The sequence below is a fragment of the Nerophis lumbriciformis genome, linkage group LG03, assembly GCF_033978685.3.
Source record: "Nerophis lumbriciformis linkage group LG03, RoL_Nlum_v2.1, whole genome shotgun sequence".
In the NCBI taxonomy this organism is placed as follows: domain Eukaryota; kingdom Metazoa; phylum Chordata; class Actinopteri; order Syngnathiformes; family Syngnathidae; genus Nerophis; species Nerophis lumbriciformis.
In genome coordinates, this window is record NC_084550.2 from 66744898 (window position 1) to 66767660 (window position 22763).

General features: G+C 34.4%; 1 long non-coding RNA gene across 2 annotated transcripts in view; it reads right to left on the reverse strand.

Annotated features, from left to right (window-relative positions):
* Positions 1–2227: 2227 nt before the first annotated feature.
* Positions 2228–22763, reverse strand: part of LOC133588851 (uncharacterized) — an 84104-nt gene continuing 63568 nt past the window's right edge. Inside the window, exons 3-4 of one of the 2 annotated variants that reach the window (XR_009814263.1) lie at positions 18575–18682; positions 2228–2414 (exon numbers count right to left, since the gene is read on the reverse strand). This is a non-coding gene — a long non-coding RNA (uncharacterized lncRNA). Of the gene's footprint in view, positions 2415–18230; positions 18683–22763 lie in introns of those variants that run through there. The other variant, XR_012050339.1, reaches the window with a different exon arrangement.

A 22763-nucleotide genomic window follows, 5' to 3' on the forward strand; every position in this document is an offset into this window, starting at 1 on the left:
CATATACACATGTATATATACATGTATATATACACGTGTATATATATACATGTATATGTACACGTGTATATATATACATGTATATATACACGTGTATATATATACATGTATATATACACGTGTATATATATACATGTATATATACACATGTATATATATACATGTATATATACACATGTATATATATACATGTGTATATACACATGTATTTATACATGTGTATATACACATGTGTATATACATAATATATACATAAATACATACAAATATACGTGTAATATATATACATGTATATATACATGTGTATATATTACACGTATATTTGTATGTATTTATGTATATATACACATGTATATATACACGTGTATATACACATGTGTATATACACATGTATAAATACATGTGTATATACACATGTATATATATACATGTGTATATATACATGTATATATACATGTGTATATACATGTGTATATATACATGTATATATACATGTGTATATATACGTGTATATACATACATGTATGTATATATACACATGTATATATATGCATGTGTATATATACATGTGTATATACAAATGTATATATACATGTATATATACATGTAGGTATATATATACACATGTAAATATACATGTATGTGTTTATACATGTATGTATACATGTATGTATGTATATACTGTACATGTATATATAGATGTATATACACATGTATATACATGTATATATACACATGTATACATGTATGTATATATATTTATGTATACACATGCATGTATATATATACATACATGTATATATACATACATGGATATATACATGTGTATATACATGTATATATACACATGTATACATGTATATATTCATGTATGTATATATATTTATGTATATACATGTATGTATATATACACGTGTATATACATACATGTATATGTACATAAATGTGTATATATACATGTATGTATATATATACATGTATGTATATATACATGTATATATACGTACATGTATATATACATGTATATATACATACATGTGTATATATATACATGTATGTATACATGTACTGCATGTATATATACAGATGTATATATACATGTGTATATATACATACATGTATATATACATGTGTTTATATACATATGTGTATATATACATGTATGTATATATACATACATGTATATATACATGTATGTATATATACACATGTATATATACATGCAGTACATGTATATATACATGTATACATACATGTGTATATATATATACATGTATATATACATACATATATGCATACATGTATATATACATACATGTATATATATATATATATATACACATGTATGTATACATGTATATATATATATACACATGTATGTATACATGTATATATACATGTACTGCATGTATATATACATGTGTATATATACATACATGTATATATACATGTGTATATATACATACGTGTATATATACATACGTGTATATATACATACATGTATATATACATACGTGTATATATACATGTATATATACATACATGTATATATACATACATGTATATATACATGTGTATATATACATGTATATATACATGTGTATATATACATACGTGTATATATACATACATGTATATATACATGTGTATACATACATACATGTATATATACATACATGTATATATACATGTGTATTTTAAATCACCAAAAATTATTCCCGGGCGTGGCACCGCTGCTGCCCACTGCTCCCCTCACCTCCCAGGGGGTGAACAAGGGGATGGGTCAAATGCAGAGGACAAATTTCACCATACCTAGTGTGTGTGTGACTATCATTGGTAAAACAAACAAACACACACACACACACACACACACACACATATATATATATATATATACATATACATATATATAAATACTTATATATATATATATATATACACATATATATATATATATATATATACACACATATATATACACATGTATATACAAACATATATATATACACACACATATATATATACACTTGTACATACAAACATATATATACACGTGCATATATATATATATACACATGTATGTATATATACACATACATGTACGCGTATATACTGTATGTATATTATATATGCATGTGTATACTGTATATGTATATTATATCTGTGTATATTATATATATATATATATATGTATATTATACATATAACATTGGTACATACATTGTGTTCAACTTAGAAAAAAATCAACTTTGCTGCCGAAATTCACTTCTGTATTGTAGTGAAACCATCTCTAACTTAAGACATGCACTTACGTCCGGGCTTTGGCCCAAAGAATCAAGACTCGCGTCGCTGGCGCTCAAAGCCCCAAACCTTCCAACATCCACATCTCCATGATGTCTGCATGGACTTCATGCCTGAATGAAAACATCCAAACAGGAAGTGCAATGAAGGCTTCATCACAATACAGTTCCTTTCTTTTGTACAATATTTGGAATACGACAAATCATTTTTGAATGATTAAAAATAGATCATTTCGGCACTCTTCTGAGTGAGCAGTGAGGCCTTCAATTGGGTAGAAATCTATTAAGATCTAAACTGCAGTTTGTATCTTCCCCAGCAGAGGTCAGCATTGTGTTGTCTGCTCTTTAACTCTCATGGAGTGCAATGCGTCTCAGTCAGCGGTGATTTTTAAAGACTCACTTTTTACCACTTTTCAAATGTTTTTTGTGTGTTTCTGGTTGTTTTCCGTCATGATTGTAACTAACTATGTGGAATGCACTGCCTTCTGAGTCTTGCCTTTACAGGTACTAAAACTTTTGACATTTTTCATTTGTTTGCAGAACCATCCGTCTTAAGACTCGCCTGTCACACACCTCCTATGTATATTTATTTTATATGAAAATGACCGGTAACCCTATGTCTGTATTAGCACTATACTTTTACGGGTGTTGTTGATCCTCTTATAAGCAAGTAAGGATTTTGTTGTAAAAACTAGGTGCTGTTTACCAGTACAGACCTCATTATAAACTGCTATCTTTGTTTATGATCATTTCGCATTTCAAGCATGTTATTTTTACCATGAAGGAATGTGCCTGAACTCCGGCTGGAGGCCCTTGAAAGATTCCAGAGCTGTTTGAACAGGAAAGCAGGTCAGTTTCACTTTTAGTGTGTTGTGTCAACAGGCTGCAAGTTTGTTAATAATTAATGACATCAATTTTTTACATTTTTCATCTCACGCTGACCTATTCATGCTCGACTCCCTCGGGCATTCTGCCAATGAAATGAATACACAAAGTCAAAACCAAAAGTTTAGCAATGTGTGAAAGTCAACAGGTCACCTGGGAGATGGAGCACAAACACGGCCTTCTTTGCTCAATAAGTAACACCAGGACAGTGAAAAAGTGTAATCTATTAAATCTGGTCAGCTATTCATGACAAATAAAGCGACACTTGCACATGTTGACACACAAAAAGCCTTTTTTTTACCTTTTCGATCCAAGGGCTCCCAACCTTTGACGCCCACTCAGAGACCAACAGTCAATTAGTAATCTTACTCTTGATTTTACTCCTATTTAATAATTATATCTCACCGACTAACAGATTAACTAAACCTTGTCAAATGTTAATCACAAAGATGATACATTATTCAACACATAAACCAGCACATACAACATGGGATTTATAAAAAAAATAAATGTTTTATACAATTATGCAATGCTAAAATAAATCTATTCTAACTGAATGAATGATGAAATAATAATTATTGTTCTTCAAGAAAATGTCAATAAAAAGCTACATGGTTGTACTTTGCTATACATTCAGATTTTGGGGGGAATGTTTACATTTTTTTTTGTTTTACAATTTTTGGGTCCTAAATTACCGTATTTTCCGGACCGTAGGGCGCACCAGATTATAAGGCACACTGCCGATGAATGGTCTATTTTCGATCTTTTTTCATATATAAAGCGCACCAGATTATAGGGCGCATTAAAGGAGTCTTGTTTTTTTCTAAATGTAAAAGACTTCCTTGTGGTCTACATAACATACCTGCCAACTTTTGAAATCAGAAAAACCTAGTAGCCAGGGTCCAGGGGCCGCAGGCCCCGGTAGGTCCAGGACAAAGTCCTGGTGGGGGGTTCAGGCTTCGCCCCCCCGACGCAAAATGATTGATTGCATTCAGACAGGTTAAAATGTTGCTAAAACCATCACTTTTCTATCAGTCACAGTGACTTTTCAAAACAAAAATATTACAGCAAAAATCATATGGGTTGATTGACATGTTTATTCTGTAAGCTAACTTCAATAGTTTGAAATTATTTTGACAGTTAATGCCAGTTATCCTGTCAACCTTTCACAAGACTTCAATTTGTTAATTGAAAGTATAAACACTTTTTACAGTAAACAAATGGTAAAACAGTACTAAACAATTCCATTAAAAAAAAATTGGTGTCATTATTAACTTTCTGTCCAAGCTTGTATAATCTACTGCCTTGTTCAATTGTAAAAAATATTCTGTGCCTAAAATTCACATTTCTATCACAATGATCATACTGTAAACATGGTAAGCTAACTTCATTAAAATTAATAGTCCTGTCAATAGCATGGAATTACAATTCAAATGTAGTTTTTTTGTAAGCCTTTCAAAAGAATTCAAAATATGAAAAATTAATGAAAATTAATTTAAGCCATCAGACACTTGAAAAGTGGCACATCACATCTCTAATGTAATCATTTTAACTTTTCAACAGAAATAGCACTGCAAAAATATTAAGGACATACTTCTGTATTTTGGTAGTTATGCTGTCAACATTTAACAAGATTTCTTCAACTTGGACTTGAAAGCATAAATAGTATAAACACTTTTAACAGTATAACAGTACTAAACAATTCCAATAGATAACATTGGTGTCATTACCTTTTTGTGGCTAAAATCCAAATTTAGCAACGGCATTAGACTTGTGTTTTTTTGTCCCAACGTGGTCTTTTACATCGCTAATTCCTCCGTGTCCGATCGAAAAATCTTGTCTGCACAAGGTGCAATTCGCGTAGTTTTCACCCTTTTTGGAACGGATAATTATTCCCGGATAGGCTTTTGAATATTCTTCACGGAATGACTGCAGTTTTCTTTTCGGTTTAAGACTCGTTTGCGATTTTTCTCCGGCTGATTCCATGATCGTTCGCTCGTTTGGAAACAATGGGCAACAGGTGCCTCGTGCTTGGCAGCGGTGCTATAAATAGCCTCGCGCATGGCATTCGGAATGGCTCGATAGGAAGTTACGGGAAGCAGTGTCGATGGTGATTGTTGTTACGCGATTTCGTGAATAAAACTTAAAAAAAAATAGAAAAATTTAATGAATGAAAAACCGTATTTTTTATCACTGCAACCGTAACCCGGAATAGGTTGATGAAAACCGTACTAATTACGGGAAAACCGGAGTAGTTGGCAGGTATGACATAACATGTAATGGTAGTTCTTTGGTCAAAATGTGGCATAGATGATGTTTTACAGATCATCTTCAAGCCGCTTTCTGACAGTCGCTTCAGGATGCGCCGTTTTGTGGACGGTCTTATTTACGTGACTCACCTTCGACAGCGTCTTCTCCCCGTCATCTTTGTTGTAGCGGTGTAGTGTGCAAGGACGGGAGTAGAAGTGTCAAAAGATGGAGCTAACTGTTTTAATGACATTCAGACTTTACTTCAATCAATAACGGAGCAGCATCTACTCATCCGTGGCTCACTAGTGCAGTGCTTTTCAACCATTGTGCCGCGGCACACTAGTGTGCCGTGAGATATTGTCTGGTGTGCCGTAAGAAATTATGCAACTTCACCTAATTGGTCCAAAAATTTTTTTTTGCAAATCAATATTTATAATCTGCAAATAATGTGCCGTTGCTTAGTGCCTGTGCTGTGTAAAACTCGGCAGGGTAACCACGTAATACTCCATGTCAGTAGGTGGCAGCAGGTAGTTAATTGCTTTGTAAAAGTCGGAATGTGTCGGGTGAGACAAGGATGGTTTGTTGTAATCCCAATATGCAGACCACATAGGGAGGCAGTGTGCAGGTAAAAAGGTATGTAATGCTTAAATCAAAAATTAACAAAAGGGAAAGGCAATGGCTATGCAAAACGAAAGTACAACTGAACTGGCTACAAAGTAAACAGATACAGAATGCTGGACGACAGCAAAAACTTACAGCGTCCAGAAAGTACATCTGTTCTTGACATGACAATCAACAATGTCCACACAAAGAAGGATAGCAACAATGTAAATACTCTTGCTTGCTAACACAAAGCAGGTGTGCGGAATAGCGCTCAAAGGAAGACATGAAACTGCTACAGGGAAACACCAACAAAACAGGGAGGGTCCCCAAAATAGGAGCGCAAGACAAGAACTAAAACACTACACACAGGAAAACACCAACAAACTCAAAATAAGGCACGGCGACCTGGTCGAGTTTCATTTTTTAATGTTTTCTGCTGGTGGTGTGCCTCCGGATATTTTAATGAGAAAAATGTGCCTTGCCTCAAAAAAGGTTGAAAAACACTGCACGCAACAACAACGCCGGAAATGTGTCCCGTGAAAAACGGTCCGACCGGAACTCTCTAATAAGTAAAGTTCCTTGGGTGAATAATGTAAACTCACTACACCGGTATGTTTTAGCGCTTTCATGGCGAGTTTACTGACAGATATAATTAAGAACTTTACACTACTTTATATTAGAAATGGCAACAGCGGAGGATGAATGTCACATAACAAGAAGATAGAGAAAAAGAAGACGCTTGTCGGTACGGACTACAAAGGCAGACGCGCGCAATTTTTCAGGACTTATGCAGATCCCAAAGACTCATCAGCAGGTACCAGAAGGCAAGAAAAGTTGCTTTTGCATAATATTGCAAAACAAAACGCCAGATACCGTATTTTTCGGAGTATAAGTCGCTCCGGAGTATAAGTCGCACCGGCCGGAAATGCATAATAAAGAAGGAAAAAAACATATATAAGTCGCACTGGAGTATAAGTCGCATTTTTTGGGGGAAATGTATTTGATAAAAGCCAACACCAAGAATAGACATTTGAAAGGCAATTTAAAATAAATAAAGAATAGTGAACAACAGGCTGAATAAGTGTACGTTATATGAGGCATAAATAACCAACTGGTATGTTAACGTAACATATTATGGTAAGAGTCATTCAAATAACTATAACATATAGAACATGCTATACGTTTACCAAACAATCTGTCACTCCTAATCGCTAAATCCCATGAAATCTTATACGTCTAGTCTCTTACGTGAATGAGATAAATAATATTATTTGATATAATGTGTTAATAATTTCACACATAGGTCGCTCCTGAGTATAAGTCGCACCCCCGGCCAAACTATGAAAAAAAACTGCGACTTATAGTCCGAAAAATACGGTAATATGTCTTACCTTATACACACACTCCATAATAATACTCCTATGTTGAAGCACAGTATAATCCATCAAGCGGTGCGGCTTCATAGCTTACCAAAGTCCTACTAAAACATTTTGATAGATTTTTTAACGCCGTGTGTAATGTTCTATATTTTCAATGTACCATATAACATGTTGGTGTTGTTTACTTGAGTCATATTGCAGTCTACACATATCTCTTATGTGTGACTGCATCATTACACCGTGCTTCGAGGTTGGTAAGCACAACCCGATTATGCCATACATTAGGTGCACCGGGTTATAAGGCGCACTGTCGAGTTTTGGGGGGGAAAATAAGGATTTTAAGTGCGCCTTATAGTCCGGAAAATACGGTAAGCCTTTTCAAGCATAAGAATGGCGGAATAAAGTAAAAATATCAATACTATAGGAGAGCAAACCAATCAGAGCACACTGTTCAGTATTGTGGCCACTGATTGGCTCAGTCTCAAGCAAAAATTACTATACTGGTATGCATACTTGCCAACCTTGAGACCTCCAATTTCGGGAGGTGGGGGGTGGGCGCGGGGAGCGTGGTTGGGGCGGGTGCGTGGTTAAGAGGGGAGGAGTATATTTACAGCTAGAATTCACCAAGTCAAGTATTTCATATATATATATATATATATATATATCCCCGCGACCCCGAAGGGAATAAATGGATGGATGGATATATGTATATTATATATACATATAATATATATATATCCATCTGGATGGATATATATATATTATATATACATATAATATATATATATTATATATACATATAATATATATATATATATATATATATATATATATATATCCATCCATCCATTTACTACCGCTTATTCCCTTCGGGGTCGCGGGGATATACTGTATATATATATATATATATATATATATATATATATATATATATATATATATATAAATAAAAGAAATACTTGAATTTCAGTGTTCATTTATTTACACATATACACACACATAACACTCATCTACTCATTGTTGAGTTAAGGGTTGAATTGTCCATCCTTGTTCTATTCTCTGTCACTATCTTTCTAACCATGCTGAACACCCTCTCTGATGATGCATTGCTGTGTGGCACGCACAAAAGTGCTTTCATCAAATGCCCTAGATGGCAGTATTGTCCCGTTTAAGAGTGTCACAACATTGCTGTTTACGGCAGACGGACTGCTTTACTGTAGACGTTCTTTATATTGTGGGAAAGCGGACTCAGGTCCGCATGGAGCTGGAGGGGGCGTGGCCTCCAGCTCCGCCTGAATTTCGGGAGATTTTAGGGAGAAAATTTGTCCCGGGAGGTTTTCGGGAGAGGCGCTGAATTTCGGGAGTCTCCCGGAAAATCCGGGAGGGTTGGCAAGTATGCTGGTATGAAAGAGTGTAAAGATGACCAAATGTCATGTCTAGAGGTGTCATGACTTGGACTGTGGCTTGGTTTGTTCTCCCGTGGTGCAAATGAACTGGACTGGTCAAGGCTTGAAGGTGGGTACATGATTTATTTAAATTATCAAAAAAGGAATAAACGAAAAGCGCGCACAGGGGCGGAGGTACAAAACTAGACTATAAACACAAAACTTGCACATTGGCAGAAACTATGAACAATTAAACAAAACACTAACTGTGGCTAAATAAACAAAAACTTACTTGGCATGGAACCGGCATGAAAAAAAGAGTAGCAAGGGTCATCAGGGTGTGGAGAGTGTGCAGGAGCATAAATGCGGGGATGTCGTCAGGACGAACAACAGAAAATGAATGAACTTAAATACTATGGACATGATTAGTGAAAGCAGGTGCGTGACTCAAAACGTGAAACAGGTGCGTGACGTGACAGGTGAAAACTAATGGTTGCTATGGTGACAAACAAGAGTGCACAATGAGTCAAAACGTGGAACAGGTGAAACTAATGGGTAATCATGCAAACAAGACAAGGGAGTGAAAAGCCAGAAACTAAACAAAACATGACTTAAAACAAAACATGATTACACAGACATGACAAGAGGTTGAAAAACATATTTAGAAGATTGTAAACACTGTTTTTACAACACCTCTATGAAAATATTTGATTTATAATTAATGATTGATACTTTGCAGAAATGTATTTATCGCGGTCATGTTGGCATAGCAACAAATAAGGGCTGACTGTACAGTATTATTTTTTTATTTACAGAAATAATTATCCAAATATGTTTTATTTCATAATATGAATAATCATTAGATGGCCACTATATGAGGCAATAGGGTAAAATAGTCATAAATCTATGAGAGATCATTTGTCCTCCCTGCCTCTATTCTGAGCTCTAAGGCTGCAGTCCACAGAAGACAAGAGTGCAAGGCCAGCGGAGGTGTTACCCAACATGCTTTGCTGCCCAAAACGACCACGGTGCTGGAAAACAACACCCAGCTATGTCATCATCAATCCACAGCTCTCGCCCTCCCTTCTCACCTTCCCACAAGCCAAGGCCGTCTTTACTGTTTGTCTCGCTGTCACCAAGGCCTCCCTCTGCTGCAGACAACAGAGGCAGTGAAACATGTCTTATCTGCGACACTCCTTTCAACACCAACAATAACAAGGTTCAAAATGGGGAGGGTGACTTCCTGTATGCCAAACAAGAGCAGCTGTACAACTTATCTCCCTTGTTAACGAGTACCTGCTATTTATTATTAACAGGATTGTAGACATGTCACGTTTTCCTCTACTTCATAGTGTAAAGATGATCTGATCTGTGTAGGATTATCATCAGTGGGTAATAATAATCATTATTATTATCATAATAATTATGACTGGAACATTTCCCGGGAAATTGTGGCGGGCCTGCTGTCTGTGCCTTGAATCTCTGGCTCAGGGTCGGTCGAAGCGGGCATGCTTCTTAGATGGCGCCAAGTATCCAATTCCATTTTAGGTTGAAACATACAAAATCAGCTAAAAAGCCAGCATGAAATTTTAGCATGCTAACGCTAGCGTGATGACATAGTGAAGTGAAGTGAATTATATTTATATAGCGCTTTTCTCTACTGACTCAAAGCGCTTTTACATAGTGAAACCCAATATCTAAGTTACATTTAAACCAGTGTGGGTGGCACTGGGAGCAGGTGGGTAAAGTGTCTTGCTAGGAAGGCGGAAGCGGGGATCGAACCTGGAACCCTCAAGTTGCTGGCACGGCCACTCTACCAACCGAGCTATACCGCCCCCAAGGGGCCCAATATACATAGGACAAGGCAGCGTACTTATAAAATAGCGCCAAGTATTAAAATGCACTATTTTTAGGTGTAAACATACACAATTAGCTGAACAGCTAGCATAAAATGTTAAAATGCTAACATTCGCGTGCTAATATCCCACACCCCGGATTGTAAATAATGTAAATAATTCAATTTATATACTGTGATGATTATCTTGTGTGATGACTGTATTATGAAAATAGTATATATCTGTATCCATGAATCAATTTAAGTGGACCCCGACTTAAACAAGTTGAAAAACTTATTGGGGTGTTACCATTTAGTGGTCAATTGTACGGAATATGTACTTCACTGTGCAATCTACTAATAAAAGTTTCAATCAATCAATCAATCAAGGTTAGTATACTTCCCAGATGGCGCCAAGGATTTAAAACCATGATTTTCATGTTACAACATACAAAATTAGCTAAAAAGCTAGCATAAACTGTTAGCATGCTAACGTTAGTGTGATGACATGGAACAAGTTAGCATTTTAAAATGAACTATTTTTAAGTGTAAACATACAAAAGTAGTTAAAAAGCTAGCATAAAACATTAGCATGCTAATATTCAAGACGTTAGCATACTCTCAAGATGGCACCAAGCATCAAAATCCATGATTCTTAGGTTTAACTAAAAGAAAAACCATAAAACTTTAGCATGATGACATAGGACGAGTTAGCGTACTTCTAAGATAGAGCCAAAATTTAAAATGCACTATTTTTAGGTGTAAACGCACAAAATTAGCTAAAAAGCTAGTATAAAACATTAGCATGCTAACATTAGCATATTATTATAAGAGACATCAGGATACTTCCAAAAAGGCGCCAAATATCATAATTTTAGGTCAAAACATACAAAATCAGCTAAACGTTGGAATCCTAACGGTTTGAGGAAATACCAAAATGCACTATTTGTAGGTTTAAACATGTAAAATTTGCAAAAAAGCTAATGTAAAATGTCAGCATGCTATTGTTAGCATGTTAATATAAAATATGTTAGCATACTTTCAAGATAGCACAAAGTCTCAAAATTCATGATTTTAAGTTTTAATCATACAAAAATAAGCTAAATAGCGAGCAAAAAACCCTTTGCGTACTTCCAAGATGGCATCAAGTATCAAAATTCATGATTTTCAGTTTTAATCATACAAAAATAAGCTAAATAGCCAGCAAAAAATATTAGCATGCTAATATGAGAGACATTAGCATACTTCCAAGATGGCACCAAGTATCAGAATTCATGATTTTTAGTTTGAATCATACAAAATAGGCTAAATAGCCAGCAAACACATTAGCATGCTAATATTAGCATACTTCCAAGATGGCACCAAGTATCAGAATTCATGATTTTTTGGTTTAAACACACAAAAGTAGTTAAACAGATTACAAAATACATTAGAATGCTAACGTTTTTGCAAGTATGCTAACAGTTGGCGTGCTGACATTTAAACAATACTGGACAAACATGTCAACCAACACAGGAAGTAACAAGGAGAGTCACAGTAAATTAGCAAGTAGACTAAACATACAGTAGCTTTGAGAAAGTACACTGTAAAAACTGTTATGAAGGTGTCTTGTTACTACATTATATATATACTTGCAGTGTGTATATTGTACATATTACATATTGTTATGAAGGTGTCTGTTACTACATTATATATATATACTTGTAGTGTGTATATTGTACATATTATATATTGTTATGAAGGTGTCTGTTACTACATTATATTTATACTTGCAGTGTGTATATTGTACATATTACATATTGTTATGAAAGTGTCTGTTACTACATTATATATATACTTGCAGTGTGTATATTGTACATATTACATATTGTTATGAAGGTGTCTGTTACTACATTATATATATATACTTGCAGTGTGTATATTGTACATATTACATATTGTTATGAAGGTGTCTGTTACTACATTATATATATACTTGCAGTGTGTATATTGTACATATTGTTATGAAGGTGTCTGTTACTACATTATATTTATACTTGCAGTGTGTATATTGTACATATTACATAGTGTTATGAAGGTGTCTGTTACTACATTATATATATATATTTGCAGTGTGTATATTGTACATATTACATAGTGTTATGAAGGTGTCTGTTACTACATTATATATATATACTTGCAGTGTGTATATTGTACATATTACATATTGTTATGAAGGTGTCTGTTACTACATTATATTTATACTTGCAGTGTGTATATTGTACATATTACATAGTGTTATGAAGGTGTCTGTTACTACATTATATATATACTTGCAATGTGTATATTGTACATATTGTTATGAAGGTGTCTGTTACTACATTATATTTATACTTGCAGTGTGTATATTGTACATATTACATAGTGTTATGAAGGTGTGTGTTACAACATTATATATATATACTTGCAATGTGTATATTGTACATATTACATATTGTTATGAAAGTGTCTGTTACTACATTATATATATACTTGCAGTGTGTATATTGTACATATTACATATTGTTATGAAGGTGTCTGTTACTACATTATATTTATACTTGCAGTGTGTATATTGTACATATTACATATTGTTATGAAGGTGTCTGTTACTACATTATATTTATACTTGCAGTGTGTATATTGTACATATTACATATTTTTATGAAGGTGTCTGTTACTACATTATATATATATATATATATATATATATATATATATATATATATATATATATATATATATATATATATATATATATATATATATATATACTTGCAGTGTGTATATTGTACATATTACATATTGTTATGAAAGTGTCTGTTACTACATTATATATATACTTGCAGTGTGTATATTGTACATATTACATATTGTTATGAAGGTGTCTGTTACTACATTATATATATATATACTTGCAGTGTGTATATTGTACATATTACATATTGTTATGAAGGTGTCTGCTACTACATTATATATATATACTTGTAGTGTGTATATTGTACATATTATATATTGTTATGAAGGTGTCTGTTACTACATTATATTTATACTTGCAGTGTGTATATTGTACATATTACATATTGTTATGAAAGTGTCTGTTACTACATTATATATATACTTGCAGTGTGTATATTGTACATATTACATATTGTTATGAAGGTGTCTGTTACTACATTATATATATACTTGCAGTGTGTATATTGTACATATTACATATTGTTATGAAGGTGTCTGTTACTACATTATATATATACTTGCAGTGTGTATATTGTACATATTATATATTGTTATGAAGGTGTCTGTTACTACATTATATTTACACTTGCAGTGTGTATATTGTACATATTACATAGTGTTATGAAGGTGTCTGTTACTACATTATATATATATATTTGCAGTGTGTATATTGTACATATTACATAGTGTTATGAAGGTGTCTGTTACTACATTATATATATATATATATATACTTGCAGTGTGTATATTGTACATATTACATATTGTTATGAAGGTGTCTGTTACTACATTATATTTATACTTGCAGTGTGTATATTGTACATATTACATAGTGTTATGAAGGTGTCTGTTACTACATTATATATATACTTGCAATGTGTATATTGTACACATTGTTATGAAGGTGTCTGTTACTACATTATATTTATACTTGCAGTGTGTATATTGTACATATTACATAGTGTTATGAAGGTGTGTGTTACAACATTATATATATATACTTGCAATGTGTATATTGTACATATTACATATTGTTATGAAAGTGTCTGTTACTACATTATATATATACTTGCAGTGTGTATATTGTACATATTACATATTGTTATGAAGGTGTCTGTTACTACATTATATTTATACTTGCAGTGTGTATATTGTACATATTACATATTGTTATGAAGGTGTCTGTTACTACATTATATTTATACTTGCAGTGTGTATATTGTACATATTACATATTTTTATGAAGGTGTCTGTTACTACATTATATATATATATATATATATATATAGATATATACATACTTGCAGTGTGTATATTGTACATATTACATATTGTTATGAAAGTGTCTGTTACTACATTATATATATACTTGCCGTGTGTATATTGTACATATTACATATTGTTATGAAGGTGTCTGTTACTACATTATATATATACTTGCAGTGTGTATATTGTACATATTACATATTGTTATGAAGGTGTCTGTTACTACATTATATATATATATACTTGCAGTGTGTATATTGTACATATTACATATTGTTATGAAGGTGTCTGTTACTACATTATATATATACTTGTAGTGTGTATATTGTACATATTACATATTGTTATGAAGGTGTCTGTTACTACATTATATAGATATACTTGCAGTGTGTATATTGTACAAATTATATATTGTTATGAAGGTGTCTGTTACTACATTATATTTATACTTGCAGTGTGTATATTGTACATATTACATATTGTTATGAAAGTGTCTGTTACTACATTATATATATACTTGCAGTGTGTATATTGTACATATTACATATTGTTATGAAGGTGTCTGTTACTACATTATATATATACTTGCAGTGTGTATATTGTACATATTACATAGTGTTATGAAGGTGTCTGTTACTACATTATATATATATATTTGCAGTGTGTATATTGTACATATTACATAGTGTTATGAAGGTGTCTGTTACTACATTATATATATATATATATACTTGCAGTGTGTATATTGTACATATTACATATTGTTATGAAGGTGTCTGTTACTACATTATATTTATACTTGCAGTGTGTATATTGTACATATTACATAGTGTTATGAAGGTGTCTGTTACTACATTATATATATACTTGCAATGTGTATATTGTACATATTGTTATGAAGGTGTCTGTTACTACATTATATTTATACTTGCAGTGTGTATATTGTACATATTACATATTGTTATGAAGGTGTCTGTTACTACATTATATATATACTTGCAGTGTGTATATTGTACATATTACATATTGTTATGAAGGTGTCTGTTACTACATTATATATATATATATACTTGCAGTGTGTATATTGTACATATTACATATTGTTATGAAGGTGTCTGTTACTACATTATATATATACTTGTAGTGTGTATATTGTACATATTACATATTGTTATGAAGGTGTCTGTTACTACATTATATATATATACTTGCAGTGTGTATATTGTACAAATTATATATTGTTATGAAGGTGTCTGTTACTACATTATATTTATACTTGCAGTGTGTATATTGTACATATTACATATTGTTATGAAAGTGTCTGTTACTACATTATATATATACTTGCAGTGTGTATATTGTACATATTACATATTGTTATGAAGATGTCTGTTACTACATTATATATATACTTGCAGTGTGTATATTGTACATATTACATATTGTTATGAAGGTGTCTGTTACTACATTATATATATACTTGCAGTGTGTATATTGTACATATTATATATTGTTATGAAGGTGTCTGTTACTACATTATATTTATACTTGCAGTGTGTATATTGTACATATTACATAGTGTTATGAAGGTGTCTGTTACTACATTATATATATATATATTTGCAGTGTGTATATTGTACATATTACATAGTGTTATGAAGGTGTCTGTTACTACATTTTATATATATATATATATACTTGCAGTGTGTATATTGTACATATTACATATTGTTATGAAGGTGTCTGTTACTACATTATATATATATATACTTGCAGTGTGTATATTGTACATATTACATATTGTTATGAAGGTGTCTGTTACTACATTATATATATACTTGTAGTGTGTATATTGTACATATTACATATTGTTATGAAGGTGTCTGTTACTACATTATATATATATACTTGCAGTGTGTATATTGTACAAATTATATATTGTTATGAAGGTGTCTGTTACTACATTATATTTATACTTGCAGTGTGTATATTGTACATATTACATATTGTTATGAAAGTGTCTGTTACTACATTATATATATACTTGCAGTGTGTATATTGTACATATTACATATTGTTATGAAGATGTCTGTTACTACATTATATATATACTTGCAGTGTGTATATTGTACATATTACATATTGTTATGAAGGTGTCTGTTACTACATTATATATATACTTGCAGTGTGTATATTGTACATATTATATATTGTTATGAAGGTGTCTGTTACTACATTATATTTATACTTGCAGTGTGTATATTGTACATATTACATAGTGTTATGAAGGTGTCTGTTACTACATTATATATATACTTGCAATGTGTATATTGTACATATTGTTATGAAGGTGTCTGTTACTACATTATATTTATACTTGCAGTGTGTATATTGTACATATTACATAGTGTTATGAAGGTGTGTGTTACAACATTATATATATATACTTGCAATGTGTATATTGTACATATTACATATTGTTATGAAAGTGTATGTTACTACATTATATATATACTTGCAGTGTGTATATTGTACATATTACATATTGTTATGAAGGTGTCTGTTACTACATTATATATATACTTGCAGTGTGTATATTGTACATATTACATATTGTTATGAAGGTGTCTGTTACTACATTATATATATATACTTGCAGTGTGTATATTGTACATATTGTTATGAAGGTATCTGTTACTACATTATATATATACTTGCAGTGTGTATATTGTACATATTACATATTGTTATGAAGGTGTCTGTTACTACATTATATATATACTTGCAGTGTGTATATTGTACATATTACATATTGTTATGAAGGTATCTGTTACTACATTATATATATACTTGCAGTGTGTACATATTAAATATTGTTATGAAGGTGTCTGTTACTACATTATATTTATACTTGCAGTGTGTATATTGTACATATTACATATTGTTATGAAGGTGTGTGTTACTACATTATACATATACTTGCAGTGTGTATATTGTACATATTGTTATGAAGGTGTCTGTTACTACATTATATTTATACTTGCAGTGTGTATATTGTACATATTACATAGTGTTATGAAGGTGTCTGTTACTACATTATATATATACTTGCAATGTGTATATTGTACATATTACATATTGTTATGAAGGTGTGTGTTACAACATTATATATATACTTGCAATGTGTATATTGTACATATTACATATTGTTATGAAGGTGTCTGTTACAACATTATGTATATACTTGCAGTGTGTATATTGTACATATTACATATTGTAATGAAGGTGTCTGTTACTACATTATATATATACTTGCAGTGTGTATATTGTACATATTACATATTGTTATGAAGGTGTCTGTTACTACATTATATATATACTTGCAGTGTGTATATTGTACATATTACATATTGTTATGAAGGTGTCTGTTACTACATTATATATATACTTGTAGTGTGTATATTGTACATATTACATATTGTTATGAAGGTGTGTGTTACTACATTATATATATACTTGCAGTGTGTATATTGTACATATTACATATTGTTATGAAGGTGTCTGTTACTACATTATATATATACTTGCAGTGTGTATATTGTACATATTACATATTGTTATGAAGGTGTGTGTTACTACATTATATATATACTTGCAGTGTGTATATTGTACATATTTGGCGGTATCAATACTTGAGTATGGAGCCGCACATGACGAGTCCTTGTCATAATTGCTGTGTGACTAGAATCCAAGTGAAGTTGGCAGGCTCTGACTCTCCCATGCTGGCCCACAGGATGCACAGCAGGAGGTCTTGGAGGCTCCAGAGTCCTCCGGTTTACAACTGGGCTGCGACCCGGGTCGTGGCTCTGAACTTTGCAAATGGGGCCCCGTAGGATGCCGAGAATACTCGCTTACCTCGGAGGTTACTAGAGGACGTTGGCCGCCTCGCGCTCTTCTTGCAACATCTGCTCTCTCATTCACATCCTTGTCTCCTCAGTCCTTCACGCACGAGGGATCCAGACCCTGCAAGCGTTTCAACAAGTTTAGACAAGTGTTGGCTTTCACTTTTGCTCCTATCAAACACTGTGCTGTTGGATTCATCAGTTCTGGAGTATCTCTACAGAGCAAAAAAGCTAGCATGATGGCATAGGACATAAATGAAAAAAAGGAAGATTTTTTTGGATCGGTTCACAGCCGAGTGCGAAGCGACTGGGATGAGGCGGCATAGCTCGGTGGGTTGAGTGGCCGTGCCAGCAACTTGAGGGTTCCAGGTTCGATTCCCGTTTCCACCATCCGAGTCACTGCCGTTGTGTCCTTGGGCAAGACACTTTACCCACCTGCTCCAAGTGCCACCCACACTGGTTTAAATGTAACTTAGATATTGGGTTTCACTATGTAAAGCGCTTTGAGTCACTAGAGAAAAGCGCTATATAAATAGAATTCACTTCACTTCATGAGAATCAGCAGCTCCAAGTCCGAGTCAATGGTTCCCAACCCGGAAAAGGGTGGAGTGCCATCTCTGGGTTGGGGAGGAGCCATACTTGCCAACCCTCCCGGATTTTCCGGGAGACTCCCGAAATTCAGCGCCTCTCCCGAAAACCTCCCGGGACAAATTTTCTCCCGAAATTCAGGCGGAGCTGGAGGCCACGCCCCCTCCAGCTCCATGCGGACCTGAGTGACGTGTCGACAGCCTGTTTTCACGTCCGCTTTCCCACAATATAAACAGCGTGCATGCTCAATCACGTTATAACTGTAGAATGATGGAGGGCGAGTTCTTGGTTTCTTATGTGTGTTTATTGTTAGGCAGTTTCATTAACATCCTCCCAGCGCGGAAGCAACACACAACAACAGCAATCACGTTTTCGGCTACCGTAAAGCAGTTTGTCTCCCATAAACAGCAATGTTGTGACACTCTTAAACAGGACAATAACATCTAGGGCTTTTAGGGCAGTGGTTCTCAAATGGGGGTACTTGAAGGTATGCCAAGTGGTACGTGAGATTTTCTTAAAATATTCTAAAAATAGCAACAATTCAAAAGTCCTTTATAAATATAAATAAAAACCTATCTTTTTTTCCAAATAGTTCAAGAAAGACCACTACAAATGAGCAATATTTTGCACTGTTATACAATTTAATAAATCAGAAACTGATGACTTAGTGCTGTATTTTACTTCTTTATCTCTTTTTTGTCATGATCGTTACCCGGATCATGGCATGATTTATGTTGGTTATGTTTCTGGTTTTAGTCTGTTTCCTGGTTGCACCCTCTTTTCCTGTTTATTCTTGGTTTCCATGGGCACTGATTCTCCCCACCTGTCTTAGTTTTGCAATTAGTGTTTTCACCAGGTGTTTTGGCTAATCACTCCCCTTTATAGTTTCCTGTCACCCAGCAGTAAGTGCTGGGTCAATGTTTGCTTTATGCAACATTTACGTTTCCTCTGGTTTTCTCCTCATAGTAAGTTTGTGCACGCTAGCATTCCTTGTTTATCACCCTTGGTGACATTTTGGTTTTTTGTTTAGCTCCACGCTTGCTAGCGTCCTCAGTTTCGTATTTTTGTCCTGCCTTTTATTTATTAAAAATACTTAATCCTACCTGCACACTCCTCCTGCTTGTCTTCTGTACTGGAAGGAACACACCAGCACAGCTATGCGTCCCCGAAGACGTAACATTTTTTCCACCAAAAATGCTTTGCTCTGATTAGGGGGTACTTGAATTTTAAAAAAATTCACAGGGGGTACATCACTGAAAAAAGGTTGAGAACCACTGTTTTAGGGAGTGCAGTGCACAACTGCGCACACAACAAGGAGACGAAGCAGAATGCATCATCAGAGAGGGTGTTCAGCATGGTTAGAAAAATAGTGACAGAGAATAGAACAAGGATGGACAATTCAACCCTTAACTCAACAATGAGTAGATGAGTGTTATGTGTGTGTATATGTGTAAATAAATGAACACTGAAATTCAAGTATTTCTCTTATTTATTTATTTATATATATATATATATATATATATATATATATATATATACAAAATAAAATAAATAAATATATATATATAGCTAGAATTCACTGAAAGTCAAGTATTTTTCTTATATATATACATATATATATATGAAATACTTGACTTGGTGAATTCTAGCTGTAAATATACTCCCCCCCTCTTAACCACGCCCCCCGCCCCCACCTCCCGAAATCGGAGGTCTCAAGGTTGGCAAGTATGGGAAGAGCAAAAAAGCTAGCATGAAACGTTAGCATGCTAACCCTAGCATGATGGCATAGGACATAAATATAAAAAGGAAGATTTTTTTTGTAACGGTTCGCAGCCGAGTGCAAAGCAACTGGGATGAGAATAAGTAAGCTCCAAGTCTGAGTCCACGGTTCTCGCCCGGAAAAGGGTGGAATATCATCTCCGGGTTGGAGAGGAGCAAAAAAAGTTAGCATGAAACGTTAGCATGCTACCGCTAGCATGATGGCATAGGATATAAATATAAAGAGGACAATTTTTTTTTGTATCAGTTCGCAGCCGAGTGCGAAGCAACTGGGATGAGAATCAGCAGCTCCAAGTCTTATTCCATGGTTCTCGCCCGGAAAAGGGTGGAATATCATCTCCGGGTTGGGGAGGAGCAAAAAAGCTAGCATGAAACGTTAGCATGCTAATGCTAGCATGATGGCTTCGGACATAAATATAAAAAGCAAGATTTTTGGGGGGATCGGTTCGCAGCCGAGTGCGAAGCGACTGGGATGAGAATCAGCACCTCCAAGTCCGAGTCCATGGTTCTCGCCCGGAAAATGGTGGACCGAGGCCATGGTTTTCGCCCGGAAAAGGATGTAGTGCCATCTCCAGGTTGCGGAGGAGCAAAAAAGCTAGCATGAAACATTAGCATGCTAACGCTAGCATGATGGCATAGGACATAAATATAAAAAGGAAGATTTTTTTGGGATCGGTTCGCAGCCGAGTGCGAAGCGACTGGGATGAGAATCAGCACCTCCAATACCGAGTCCATGGTTCTTGCCCGGAAAAGGGTGGAGTGCCATCTCCAGGTTGGAGAGGAGCAAAAAAGCTAGCATAAAACGTTAGCATGCTAACGCTAGCATGATGGCATAAAACATTAATATAAAAATAAATATTTTTTTTGATCGGTTTGCAGCCGAGTGCGAAGCCTGGGATGAGAATCAGCAAAAAAGCTAGCATGAAATGTTAGCATGCTAACAATAGCATACTAACGCTAGCATGCTAACCTTAGCATGATGGCAAAGGACATAAATATAAAAAGGACATTTTTTGGGGGGATCGGTTCGCAGCTGAGTGCAAAGCAACTGGGATGAGAATCAGCAGCTCCAAGTCCTAGTCCACGGTTCACACCCGGAAAAAGGGTGGACCGAGTCCATGGTTCTCACCCGGAAAAGGGTGGACCGAGTCCATGGTTCTCGTCCGGAAAAGGGTGGACAGAGTCCATGGTTCTCGCCCGGAAAAGGCTGTACCGAGTCCATGGTTGTCATTCAGAAAAGGGTGGACAGGGTCCATGGTTCTCGCCCGGAAAAGGCTGGAGTGTCTTCTCCAGGTTGGGGGAGGAGCAAAAAAGTTAGCATGAAACCTTAGCATGCTAGCGTTAGCATGCTAGCGTTTCATGCTAACGCTAGCATGATGACATAGGACATAAATATAAAAATGTTGGGTTTTTTTTTTCGGTTCGCAGCTGAGTGCGAAGCGACTGGAATGTGAATCAGCACCTCCATGTCCAAGTCCATGGTTCGCGGCCTGGAAAAGGGTGGACAGAGTCCATGGTTCTCGCCCGGAAAAGGCTGGACCGAGTCCATGGTTCTCACCCAGAAAAGGGTGGACCGAGGCAATGGTTCTCGCCCGGAAAAGGCTGGAGTGTCTTCTCCAGGTTGGGGGAGGAGCAAAAAAGTTAGAATGAAACGTTAGCATGCTAGCGTTTCATGCTAACGCTAGCATGATGACATAGGACATAAATATAAAAATATATATATATTTTTTTAAATCAGTTCGCAGCTGAGTGCGAAGCGACTGGAATGTGAATCAGCACCTCCATGTCCAAGTCCATGGTTCGCGGCCTGGAAAAGGGTGGACAGGGTCCATGGT